This window comes from Zea mays, chromosome 6 (assembly GCF_902167145.1).
Source record: "Zea mays cultivar B73 chromosome 6, Zm-B73-REFERENCE-NAM-5.0, whole genome shotgun sequence".
NCBI classification, from domain to species: domain Eukaryota; kingdom Viridiplantae; phylum Streptophyta; class Magnoliopsida; order Poales; family Poaceae; genus Zea; species Zea mays.
Window position 1 is genome coordinate 147,930,366 of NC_050101.1, and position 14,270 is coordinate 147,944,635.

Consider the following 14,270-nt stretch of genomic DNA (forward strand, 5'->3'; position numbering starts at 1 on the left):
TATTTGGACTCTCGATAGTTTTTATGGTATCCAATCAGTGTCCGAATCCGCTTTCTCGATAGTTGGTCTACGTCCAAATACTTAATTTGAGTCCGCATTCTCCCGCAGAATCTCCTTGTGTCAACCTCTAATTAATTTTTATGCAAATTAGCTTGTTATCTTTATGTCATCATTCATCTCTATCTATCAAGTGTATTCTAAAGATTTCTCAAAGTTTGAACCAAATATTTGTATGAAATTATAAATCATACTCTTGCTTGAAACAACTCGATTAAGTAAAAGCAAATTTAGACATTCAACCAAGTTATGCAAACCTTTCCAAAACACTCTATATGAACTCTACAACAAAAGTTATTAAGGGTTCATGTAGAGAAAATGCCAAGAAAATATTAAGAAAATACTTTGATTGCTTTAAAAATATAAATTGAAGCTTTATAACTATACTACTTTGACCAAAGTGAAACTTTAATTTATATTCGAGATATGAGGTTTGACTTTTAATAAAAGTTGCAGAACATGTGTTATACAACAAATATTTTATTTAAACCAAGCCTTAATTCAATATCTAAGTATCCCAAACCGTGCCATCAAGACAGAATAAAAATCCGATTTCGGGATTCGAATTCTTCTAAGTCTGGAATCAGTGTCGTTCGGGTTGACGTCTCGCGTTCCCAAATTTTTATTGAACAACTCAAGTTTCCCCAAATGTAAAAGTTGTTAATAACTAATAGGGGCACAACATATTAAAAGATGACATTCATCCGATTCCGTTTGACATGCTTTGACATTCAGTTTTCACAAGTTTCCACTGATTTCTGACCCACTGACAAACCAATTTTCGTGGGTCTATAACTGTCTAACCAGTGCCCGAGTCACCTCAAGTCCTACACACGATTTGTAGAGTATACATCAAGGAACAAATCTTCTGCAGTGATCCGGTTCCGAATCCAAACAGGAAATGCCAAAACTGGGCGTCTAAAGTCGTCCTGTCATCACCTGTCAGCAGACTGACATGTGCAGAGCTCTGCAGCAACGCCGCCCATCTCGCCCAATGGTGGCCAGCGGTGTCTTGATTAAATCAACCAGTCGGCCTTCTTCCTCCTTCAACCGACTCCCTCTCCTCTGCCCAGGACCGAGCGTCCCTGCGCTCTCCCACTCCCTGTCTTCTTCTCTAGCCGGCACTCTCCCTTCCTGGCGTCTTCCCCTCCTCTCTGGTGGGCGCGCAGGAACCTCTCTGGCTGGCCAACAACCTCGATGGCCGACGGACTCCAGGCACCTGGAGCTCTAACCGGTCTAGCTTCGAGCACCCTCTGCTCCATTCCTTCGCCAGCGCGCCCTATTCCATTGAGCACATGCCGCAGGGAAGGCCATTTCCCCATGGTGCTGCTCTCCGGCGATGCCCCCAGGTCCGGCGACCCCTCTCCTCCATGGCCGAGCTCCCATGGTTTGGACGTCCCCTCCCAAGCTCCTGAGCGTGCAGGGCAGCAACACCTTCATCCCCTCGGATCCAAGTCGCTGGGAGGTTTTTCTCGGTGCTGGAACCTGATGCAGCCACCCATGGTGCCCTCTCACCCAGCCATGGCCGCCACCCTAACCGTCTGTACACCCACAACCTTCATCTTTAAGCACAGCAAGCAGCCGCGGCCACATGCAGCACAGCAATCTGCCTGTGCGTGCACAAGCCAGAGGAAGAAGATGACTCCCTGAGCCTATGACAAGTGGGCTCAGGGCGGAAGTGAGTGTGCTAAAAATTTTAGATTTTTGTGTTGTGTTCTAAAATTCATATCTCGAGTTTTAGAGCTCCTAAAATCACGAAATTTGTTTTGTTGGCTTCCTTATGAAATGCTCTAACTATTGGATCTATATGTTTGCATGTTTTAGTGAAAAAGTGTTTCTGTGGATATTCACATTTAAAAACTGGTTTAGAGAATAAACGAACTTGCTTCTCTCCATAATGTTATTTATAAAAATCCAAAAATGATGAAACCTGTTTTGTTAGTTAGATGTTGTCATACTCCATCAAGGAAAAATATAAAACTTATATGTTGTTCACTGTTTTCTTGGTGTGTTAATTAAAACATGTTAAATAGGAAATAGATGATTGTTTTGATTGTTATTTTTGGATCTGTAGCTCTATTGCTTCAAATGGATTCAAAGTTTTACAGTAGACTCTTGGTGTAATGCTTGGTGACTCATAAAAATTTCATGAATTGTGGTGCATGTATGAATAATTTAGTGATTTAACTTGTTTGATGCATATTAAGTAGTTTTAAATGGTTTATAAATAATATATGAATGTAAAAATGGAAAATTGTGTTCCACTGTCCTTGAATGATACTCCCTCCGTTTCTTTTTATTAGGCGCTGGATAGTGCAATTTTACACTATCCAACGACTAATAAAAAGAAACGGAGGGAGTATTATAGTAGCCTAAGAAAACTTAATATGGTCATGCATCCACAGAAAATACTTAGTTTTAGATTTAACTTGCTCTCACATGCTTTATTGCATTAACAATTTGTTATTTTTGTATTAAATAAAATATAAAACCTGGGCATGTGAAATTTTTACATTACTCATAATTTGTTATTACCTATGCCTCATAAAAATTTCAGACCTGGATTAGATAGTTTCATATGGTGCTAAAATAACACCCATTTTATAATTACAATAGTTAGTGAAAAAATAGGAGTAAACAAAATCATGTATGTTTCATGTAATGCTTGAGTTACACCTTAAAACTAATTATAGATTTAATGGTTATGTCATGGTGGTCTAAAGCTAAATATTAGTAGTGCTTCATCGTAGTTTTGTGTGATGTCGTGCATGTGTGTCGAAACGCTTTATTGGTGAATATGTTTGTTAATTATGTGGTAATTCTAGCGCACGAAGTAACTTGTATAAAATTTGTAAGTCTACTTGTTGGTCATAATTTGATTGTTTTAACTCTAACATATGGTAAAAATGTTAGGATGATTCAAGTCTCTAGAACGCGGTAATTCTTTAAGTAATTAGGAGCCGAATTTTATTAGTTGCTGTTTTGGACTGCACACATTGATTTCCCCGTGCTGTATGTTTGATGAACCAAATTGTGTTTTCTGTAGATATATGCTATAGAAAAGTGGTAGATAACTTTATTATCTTGCTGGTGTTAAAATTTGATAGGCATAAGTCTGATCGTTTAGGAGCTATGCTTTTTATAAATTCAGTAACTGAATCTGTCCAAATTCTGTACAGATTTCAGAAATTGCATTGTTTGCCTAATTTAATGTTACAATATATTCATGGTAGTTATAAGAAAGTTGTAGATGCTTTTCTTATCTTGCTTGTGTTAAAATTTCATAACCATAAGCCTGACAGATTAGGAGTTATGAATTTTACAAACTGGTTGCTGTATTCTGTCCACTGACAGAACAGATTTCGAAAACTGAATTGTTTGATTCAGTTCAGCATAGAATCAATTCTTGGTGATTATAAAAGTATGTAGTTCTTTTGCCAAGCTTTCCAAAAAGTCTTGGATCACTCTTTTTGGTGATCTGAAGATTAAGTTGTGGATGTTGGAAGTGTGAAGTCTGAATCTGCCCAAATCTGGACAGCAAAGCCTTCTAGTGTCTTTTACTCTTGATACACTTTAAACCAGCCAGGTATGTTTATAAATAAATTATAGAACATTTAATTAGCTTTCCATAAAGTCCAAGATCACTTTGTTTGGATGTCTGAATCTTTAGTTGTGAATTTTTGAAGTCGTAAGTCTGAATCTGTCCAAATCTGGACAGAGCTGCTGTGATTGCACTTTTTGATCTTGCTAAGTGTTGAATCAGGTTGAGTTGAAAATACCAAAGTTGTAGTTCACCCCAGAAAGTCCTAGTTTGCTATTGTTGGATTAATATTTGAAGAGTTATGATTAAAACAAACAACTGCTGTGTTGCTGTCCTAATGTGTTAGAAGTGATTGATTGCTCTACTCTATTGTGTTTGACTTGAGTGACTGCTTGCTTGTTTTGGTTTTAATTGAACATGAGTAATAATGAAAGTGACTAATATAATTTGAGTTATATACAGGTAAGTAGTACATGTCTCTCTAAGTTAGTGAACTAATTTTGTTGAGGTCTAATAAGTAGCTTGGCTTAATCAACACTTAGCAATGCAATTATATGTTCGGAGAAACAAAATGATAATGTCTTGTCTTTGCCTCTCTGCTAATACTAGTAAGTAACCAACATCATTAAAGTAGTATAATATGTAATTGTGATTAAACTATCTCCTCATGTGTGTTCTCTGGGGTGTATGCTTGCAGTAGAATGTTGTGAATGATTGTGAAACCCGATTAAGTAACTATTCCTTTTTAACTATGTTTGTCTATGTGTAAGTCATCGTAAATTTATGTGTACTTAACTAGTTTCATAATAAGTAGCCAATGAACGATTAAAGTGAATGTGATAAATGCTTGCACGTGTGATGTCGTGTTGCGCTGGTTAATTCTAGAAAGTATTTATTGTCTTTCTAATGGTATTGATTATGTATGATCGATGAAGTGTAGATAGCTAATACTAGCATAAGGTTGTTTACGGTGTCTTACAATTTAATGTTTAGTTCTCCACTGTGTCTTGAACATCTTGTGCTACTTTCATTATATTCATACGTATGCATCTTGCATCTCATTTAAGACCGAGAGATGATAATCGTGCAAGTGATGTTGTGCCAACCACAAGATGCAGTCGGTGGACGACCCAAGGAAGGATGGACTTAACCAGTGGATGCTCGCCAAGCGAGTACCCCCAGCAAACACTATCTAAGTGTTAAATTAAAGGCAAGCCCCGATTTTATGCATAACCGTTTATATATGCTATTTTACTACACTTAATGTTTGTAGGCTTGTATCGTGCACTTAAGTGTAGGAGTTGGTTGAAACCCTAGTTGCATGAACTCAGGATTCCTTTTGAGATGGATACTAGTATGCTAGGTCGAGTAGCTGCTATGCTAAATCAGGATCTCGGTAGAAGTCGAGTGATTTTTCTAGCACTCGCGCGAGGTCAGGAATTGGTTGTATCCATTTTTTATAACAGAAGGATGATGGTCTGTGGACACGGATCCATGGGGATGCGTGGTCTACGAGATGAAATTGGAATAAGGATTAACGTGCGAATACTTGTGTCAAGCGTTTGAATGTACTAAGCACATGCCGAGAAATATGGTAAATCGGTAAACCTAGTACCTGAGTGAAGTCGGGTGCGGACTTTATCCCTCACGCGACCTGAGACTGGGTCTCCCATTCTAAATATGGTGGGTACAAGTGCGGCCACTGCACGGCGGCGGTCGGGGTCAGTGGAGCATTGTATGCCAAGGCGGTGAGGCCTGGCCGCGAACGGGGAATCGATGGGGACAGAGTGCCCTGACATGTCGTGTGTTTAGGTTTACCTTGCAAGGATAAAACTCGATTCGAATCGTCTGCTTCTCGCAGCTAATGAGACTGCTTGATCCATTGTACTGCATTGAGTAATAAGTGGAAATGAGATACTGGCAAAAGATGTTGGTTGACTAAATTGTTTGATACCATGTATGAATAGATAGGTTCTCATCTAGTATAAATTATTATTCTAGAACTTGAAAATCTAAAACTTGATTTTAGACTCAGCTAGTGCTTTTGGCAAACCAAACCCCTCAGCCAAACAGCTGCATGGTCTAGAGGTAGAGGAGTAGACTCCTCACACCGGGTAATTCTAGCTGAGTATTAGTATACTCAGCCTTGCTTGTGGCATAATTTTTGCAGGTACCTCCTTGATTTGGTTGATGGTGTGACTTGGCCTCCATCCCTGCCACCGGGATAAACGGTCGAGTGGGTTACTGCTTCCGCAGGAGAGGACTAGGAGGAGTAGTGTGGCCAGGCTTCGCCATGTTACTCAGTTCTTCTCCGTTAGTTATTTCCGCTGCATTAAAAACTATGGTTATTATTTCTGAAACTCCGATAATGTAATCACTAATGATACTTTCTTAATTTATGGTATTATGCTTTATTGTATTTCTCTGTGCCTCACCTTCGAGTGAGCTAGTGGTATTCGATCCTGGATAAGTGGCTTTATCGGACTAGATCCGAGGGACTGAAGGGTTATTCCGATTTAAGTGTGTTGCTGCCTTTAAGGGTGCGACTTGAACACTTAAGCTGGAATAGTTCGGGCGGTTCCGCCACGTCTCGGCGTAGATGATGTTGAGGTTGCTGCCTCCGTCCATGAGGACCTTGGTGAGCCTGGCGTTGCCGATGACAGGATCGACAACGAGCGGGTACCTTCCTAGGCTCAGCACGCAGTCGGGGTGGTCGCCTTGGTCGAAGGTGATGGACTTGTCGGACCAGTCTAGGTAGACTAGCGCCGCCACCTTCACCGAGCAGACCTCCCGGCGCTCCTACTTGCGGTGCCGAGCCGAGGCATTCACCACTTGCCCACCGTAGATCATGAAACAACCGTGGACCTCGGGGAACTCCTCTTCCTTGTCGCCCTCTTTCTTGTTGTTGTCTTGGCCTTTGCCATCTCCCGCCGGGGGCCCGACCTTATGGAAGTGGCGTCGAAGCATAACGCATTCCTCAAGGGTGTGCTTGACGGGACCCTGGTGGTAGGGGCACGACTCCTTGAACATCTTGTTGAACAGGTTGGCCCCTCCGGGAGGGTTCCTGTGTTCGACAGCAGCGACGAGATCCGTGTCAGCGGCGTCGCGTTTCGCTTGCGACTTCTTCTTGGCCTTCTTCTTCGTGCCACGCTGGGCGGACGCCTCGGGGACATCTTCCTGCTGCCGTCCCTGAGGCTGCTTGTCCTTCCGGAAGATGGCTTCGACCGCCTCTTGACCAGAGGCGAACTTGGTGGCGATGTCCATCAACTCGCTCGCCTTGGTAGGAGTCTTGCGCCCCAGTTTGCTCACCAGGTCGCGACACGTGGTGCCGGCGAGGAATGCCCCGATGACATCAGAGTCGGTGATGTTGGGCAGCTCGGTGCGCTGCTTTGAAAATCGTCAGATGTATTCTCGCAGGGATTCCCCTGGCTACTGGCGGCAACTTCGGAGATCCCAGGAGTTCCCAGGGCGCACGTATGTGCCCTGGAAATTTCCAGCGAAGGCCTTGACCAGGTCGTCCCAGTTGGAGATCTGCGCAGGAGGCAGATGCTCCAGCCAGGCCCGGGCGGCGTCGGAGAGGAACAGGGGGAGGTTGCGGATGATGAGGTTGTCATCGTCTGTTCCTCCCAGCTGGCAGGCCAGCCGGTAGTCCGCAAGCCACAACTTCGGCCTCGTCTCCCCCGAATACTTGGTGATGGTAGTCGGGGCCCGGAACCGAGCCGGGAACGACGCCCGTCGTATGGCCCGGCTGAAGGCTTGCGGACCTGGCGGTTTGGGTGAGGGACTCCGATCCTCCTCACTGTCGTAGCGTCCTCCGCGCCTGGGGTGGTAGCCTTGGCGCACCCTCTCGTCGAGGCGGGCTCGACGGTTACGATGGTGTTGTTCGTCGCCGAGGCGACCCGGGGCTGTAGGTGTCCCGTCCCGCGTGCGCCCGGTGTGGACCGAGGCCTCCCGCATGAGTCGGGAAGTCGTTGCGCGATGCTCCGGGGGGCACCCTTGCCTTCGGGAGGCAGAGCTTTCAGCCCGTCGGACCGCAGCGTCCTCCAGGAGATTCTTGAGTTCTCCTTAGATACGCCGCCCCTTAGTGGTGGATGGCTCCGGCATTGCTCGGAGTAGTATTGTCGCTGCAGCTAGATTCTAGTCAACCCCACTGGAGGCCGGGGGCAGCCTTGCCCTGACATCGTCGGCAATACGGCGTTGGACGTCCCGAGCCCGATGACGTGCTTCTCCGGCGAGTGCTCGGCCTGCCCACTCTTGCTCGATGTTTTGCCAGAGCTGCACAAGTTGCCCTGCTTCCTCGTCGAGCTTGGCCTGCATCTCGCGGATTTGCTCGAGCTGTGTGTCCTAACCCCCCCCCCCCCGTAGGGACTGGGACCACAGCTAGCTCCCGCGGGATGTCAACGCGAGAAGCAGGCCCAGGGGGATCGTCATCCTCCAGCATACCGAGGTGGTTGCCTTCGTCGTGACCCCCTAGATCGACGTGGAAACATTCGCGACTTGGGCCACAACCCTCGTCGTCAAGGCTGTGGCCATCATCAGAGCAACCGGAGAGGCAGTAGTCACATGCGATCATGAAGTCCCGCATGACACTGGGATCGCTGAGCCCGGAGAAATCCCAACCGGAGTCGGGGTCGTCTTCTTCCTCGGAACCCAGGGGCCCGTAGGTTGAGACGGCCGTCAGTCGGTCCCAGGATGACCACATATGGTACCCCGGAAGGTTAGGGTATGCCTTTACGAAAGCGCTCACCACAGCGGGGTCGCTTGGTGGATCGAAGCTGAATCTAAAAGGCACAGGGTGGAAAACGGACGGTACCTCTTGGTTGATGGATGGTGGGGAAGTCACATCGGGGACGGACTGCACCGTCATCTCAGGTACGAGGCTGACGCCCAGCAAGTCCTTCGCGAGAGTGCTGGTGTCATCTGTCCGCTTGGGGTTGGCACGTTGCGGGGAAACGACATCTGTTGTTGTCTCAGGTGCGAGGACAACGCTCGACATGTCCCCTGCTAGGGCGCCGGCGTCGTCGACTCGCTCTGGACCGACAGCCGATGAGGTGCCGCCTCCTGCTTGGCCACGGTTGCCCCGTCTCCTCCTCCTGCGGCGAGGAGGGCGGCAGGGCAAACCCGGATGCTGCTCTTCCGCCATGGGGGTAAGACGTCATCGAGTTCGCCGCCGCCGGGCGAGCTGACGGCCGTCGTTGTTGCTGTCGCGCTGCGGGGGGAGGAGTACCATGTCGTAGCTGCCATCGAGGGACATGAACTCAAGACTCCCGAAGCGGAGCACCGTCCCGGGCTGAAGAGGTTGCTGAAGACTACCCATCTGGAACTCAACGAGAAGTTGTTCGTTAGCACGCAGCAGGCCCCTACCTGGCGCGCCAACTGTCAGCGTTTCGGACCCGGGGGGTCCGCAGGACAACCAGTAAATTTGTCGCTGCGTGCCCCTGCCTAGATGGGTTGACGTGAGATGGAATACAAGGGGGGGGGAAATGCGGCTCATATTATCTCGCACCAGGGGGGTGCTCGTAGTAGGGGTTACAAGCGTTCGCGAGAGAGAGGGAGTGAGCCTGTTCGTTAGCTCGTCCTTCCCCTCGCGCGACCCTCTCGCAGGAAGGCCCTGGACCTCCCTTTTATAGATGCAAGGAGAGGGTCCAGGTGTACAATGGGGGGTAGCTATGCGCTAACGTGTCTGGCAAAGAGGTGCCTGAGCCCTGTGTACATGCCAACGTGGCTGTCGGAGAAGTGCTAGAGCCCTGTGTACGTGATAACATGGCCGTCGGAGAAGTGCTTGAGCCCCGTAGAAGCATAGCTGGCGGTGCTACTAGATCCTGCTGACGTATCCTTGCTTCCGTAGGGGGCTAAGAACCACCGTCGTCATGGACGCACGCGGGGAGCCATCATTACCTGTTACCGCGACGAGCCAGATGGGACACCGGTCTTGTTCCCTCGTAGCCTGAGCTAGCTAGGGGTAGGGTAATGATGTATCCCCTGTGGCGCGGTCGGTTCGAGCCCAAGGTCGGGCAAGGCGGAGACTTCTCCTGAGGCCGAGGCCGGGGTCGGGCGAGGACGTGATTCCTCCTGAGGCCGAGGCTGAGGCCGAGTCTTGGGGTCGGGCGAGGCGGAGACCTCCTCCCGAGGCCGAGGCCTAAGGTCGGGCGAGGCGGAGCTTCCTGTTGCGCCCGAGGCTGAACTTGCTGTTGTCAGCCTTGCCCAGGTGGCTGGCACAGCAGTCGGAGCGGGTTGAGCGGCGCCGTTTTCCTGTCAGATCGGTCAGTGAAAGGGCGAAGTGACTGCGGTCACTTCGACCTTGCCGACTGAGGCGAGCATGTCAGGATAAGATGTCAGGCGATCCTTGCATTGAATGCGCCTGCGATACGGTCGATTGGTGAGGCAATTTGGCCAAGGTTGCTTCTCGACGAAGCCTACCCGAGCTGGGCCTCGGGTGAGCCGAGGGTGCGCCCACTGCCTGAGGAGGACCTCGGGCGAGGCGTGAATTCGTCTGGGACTACTGTTCCCGCCTGAGACCGGGGTCAGGCGAGGCGAGGTTGCGTCCCTTGGTAGACGAGGTCTTGGCCTGAACCGTGCCCATCAGTCTCTGTAGTTTGTGCTGATGGGGCTTACCAGCCGTGTTTAGGAGTGTTGGGGATACCCCCAATTACGGTACCCGACAAGGCTGTTTCGTCTCGCCCGAGGCCGACCTTATATGAGAGACGTTGTTTCGTCTTGCCCGAGGCTAACTTCAGATGAGAGATGTTGTTCTGTCTCACCCGAGGCCAACCTCGGACAGGAGATGCAGTTCTGACTTGCCTGAGGCCAACCTTGGGTGGGAGAAGTAGTCACGACTCGCTCTAAACCAACCTCAGGAAGGAGACACCATTTTGGCTCACCCGAGGCCAACTCTAGGTAGGAGAAGTGTTGGTCACTTGTTCTCAAATGTTGTGAATCAAGAACAAGGCAACACAATTGTTAATTATTAGGGACCTTCGTCTTCCGAAGCATTATCTCCCCATGGATATAATGATCATCAAATGAAGGTCATGAAGGGCATACCTTCATCATTTAATATGTGAACAAGAATGCAAAAGGGGCAAAGACAATAACTGTATCTTGTCGATTCATTAATATTATGTGTTTCTTTGTGATGCATGAAACCTTCGTACATACCGTTTTTGAGCCGCTAGAGAAAAAAACACCTTCCTTTCTTTTCATGCATCATGAAGAAAAAGATTCCCCTTCTGTCGATCCAATACTGGGTATTATGCCATAGTTGTGTAGTAATACTGCTAATGAAGATCCCTCTCTTGTGTAAAAATATATCTGCCGAAGGCATATCTTGTGGTACAACACATTCTTTTATGATCCGATATGTATTTTTGAAGGAGCAATTTTTCTTCTTCTCCATGGTTTCTTGTTGATGCAAAAATGATGTATGATGGGATGTTATGCGATATGATGTGAAATGATGTTTATGCCGAAGATAAAAACCCACACGAATACACACCCAGACTCTGCATCCCCTTAGGAACGACTTTGGAGTCTCTTCACCTTTTAGTTAGGTGGTATTTCAGCTCTGCATTCCATTAGGAATGACTTTGGAGCTAAGCTCTGCATCCCCTTAGGAACAACTTTGGAGCTTCTTCACCTTTTACTTAGGTGGCATTTTAGCTCTTCATTCCCTTAGGAACGACTTTGGAGCTTCATCACCATTCTTGTTACACTCGATGGTGCAACCACAAATTTTTTACAACAGGACGAAGGTTAAACCTTCTTATATTGTCTTCGAAATGGAGTAATCGTAAGGACGGAAAGGTAACAAGTACATTAAGTACAAAATTTTTTGTAATAGTGTCCCTATGTGACTTCAATAAATGTGTCTCGACTCAGGCACAATGCTATTGACCGTGCGAGCTTCAGATTCTTCACGCACGTCACCTTGTTGCTGTGTTTGGCGATGCCCTTCTGGCTGCTGATTGTGGTTCAAGGTTGGTGCCATAGGTGGTGGTGGTGGTAGCGAGGTCCATGCAGCTTGAGAGTGGCTTGCCGAAGCAACTGATGTTGTGGGCTGTTGGTTACCCACATACTCAGGAATGTATGGGGAATAGCACGAAGCAGTATGCAGGACCTGCTTTGGCTGATTCTGCCTTGCTCCGGCTTCAGCTATCCCTTTCTATTTCTGGATCGTGACCTGGCCATCCTTGTGGTGTGTCCCTTGTCTTCGCCACAGAATAGGCAGAACAACTTCCTAGGCTGATTACCATACCTTCCACCAAAGTTTCTCCCTCCTCTGCCTCTCGGGGCTTGTGACCTGTAGGAAGTTTGTTGCATTCCCGAAGACTGTGATCTGTGCTGGCTACTTTGAGTATGATTGGCCCTGTCGTCATTTGTGTTGTGATTGTGGATTGTTCTGACATGCCTGGGATGGAGTCTTCCTCCGAAGCCTCTAGTCATCTCAGAATACCTGTACGCTTCTTCCCTTCTTTGGCGGAAATCGTTGTCAGCTCGGATGTATTCACTCCTTGATCATGGCCTCGATGACAATCTCATTGGGCACTGTAGGCGCCTGAGCTCTCAGTCGCAAGAACCGTCGGACATACGCCTGCAGGTACTCCTCAGTCCTCATGGTCCTGTGTGCACTGGAACAGGGCTTGGGCAGTGACTGGCTTCATTTGGAAGCCCCGGAAGCTGGTGACTAGCATATCCTTTAGCTTTTGCCACGACATAATTGGCGTCGGTCGAAGAGAAGAATACCATGTCTGAGCCACACTTCTGACTACCATGATGAAGGACTTTGCCATGACAGCAGTATTGCCCCCATACGAGGATATGGTAGCCTCGTAGCTCATTAGGAACTACTTCAGATCTGAGTGCCCATCATACATGGGGAGCTGTGGTGGCTTGTAAGATGGTGGCCACGGGGTAGCCTGCAACTCTGCTGCCAAAGGAGAAGCATCATCGAAAGCAAAGTTACCATGGTGAAAAATCGTCGTACCATTCATCATCATTGATTAAGCTTTCTTGACGAAGCTCCCTGTGTTGGGGCCTTCGGTCTTGGTCATCCTGAGTGAGGTGACGCATTTCCTCGGCGGCTTCGTCGATCTTCTTCTGAAGGTTGGCTAGCCGAAGCATCTTTTCTTTCTTCCTTTGTACTTGCTGATGAATAGCCTCTAAGTCCCTGATCTCCTGATCCAACTCCTCCTCCTGAGGTGTTGGGCTAGTAGCCTTTTTTTGGCTCCAAGCTTCTCGCAGAGAGAGTGTCTTCTGGTTTGTGTCCAGTGGCTGCAAAGTAGCCCCTGACACTGTTGTCCTCTTCGGTGGCATGGTGAAGGTGAATGCTTGCTGAAGGTTGTCGTTTGAGTTCATCGGAGGTGGGCACCAATGTTGGTCACTTGTTCTCAAATGTTGTGAATCAAGAACAAGGCAACACAAATGTTAATTATTAGGGACCTTCGTCTTCCGAAGCATTATCTCCCCATGGATATAATGATCATCAAACGAAGGTCATGAAGGACATACCTTCATCATTTAATATGTGAACAAGAACGCAAAAGGGGTGAAGACAATAACGATATCTCGTCGATTCATTCATATTTGTATTCTATAAAACATGTATAAATATCAACAGAATTCATATTACATTGATACATTCGGCTTGCTCGAAGGTGATGACGCGAGAGAGTTGATACCATTCAACATGAACAGTACGGTGCCACTGTTCATCTATTTATAGACACGGGACACAGCCCGAGTGAAAGTACATTTATGCACTTAACATTTATTTATAAACATAACACAAATTATTAAGGATCGAATAGTCCTTGTCCCTTCTCGATCATCATCATACTTGGTCTTTGCCATTACTTTAAGCCGAGGCTCTTTGGCTATAGCTTCGTCGTCCATTTTCATCACCTTCGGGTTGCACCTTTACCCTTGTCACGAGAGAAGACCTTCATTCCAAAGCCGAAGCCTCCTTTAATAATCCACGTCATACTGAAAACATATGGTCAGTCACATTTTTTAGGACCTTCGGAAGAGGAAGGCCTGCAATAAGAAGCAGTCACGATTCACCCCAGGCCAACCTCGGGCGGGAGATGAAGTCGCAATTCTCCCGAGGCTGACCTTGGGCAGGAACGCAGGTTCGCTCCATGGGTCGCTTGATGGGCCTCCCGGTGGCTTGCCTAGCAAGGCATGCCCTTGGGCCGCAACCAGGCTGGATGAGCTCGACCTAGGGAGGTGAAGATCGGACGACCGAGTCATGCATAAAAGGAATGATGATACATCGAGCATGGAGGTTGAGCTCACCCAAAGTGCTACATACTCGGAGATAACTCAGATGAAGGTCAACCGAACTTCGGATAAGCAGGAATGCATGTCACGTTAAAATGATCGGATAGAGTTAGATAGCCATCATGACTTATGAAGGGATAACCCTCTGGTCATCTATATAAGGCCGAGGGGGTATGTCTATGAACGCATCTCTCATCTCATCTCTTCTGGTCATGTCCCATCACCACCTCATAGATCATTAGTCCTCTCATAGCAACTACACCATGTCAGTGTTTAGAGCCCGACCGCACACCCAGGGTTACCCCTCGCGGTGCTTTTGGGTAGGACAGTGCTGTCGACTGTAGATCAATGGTTCGTGCTAGATGCACGAGAGATGGACAATCAATTTTCTACA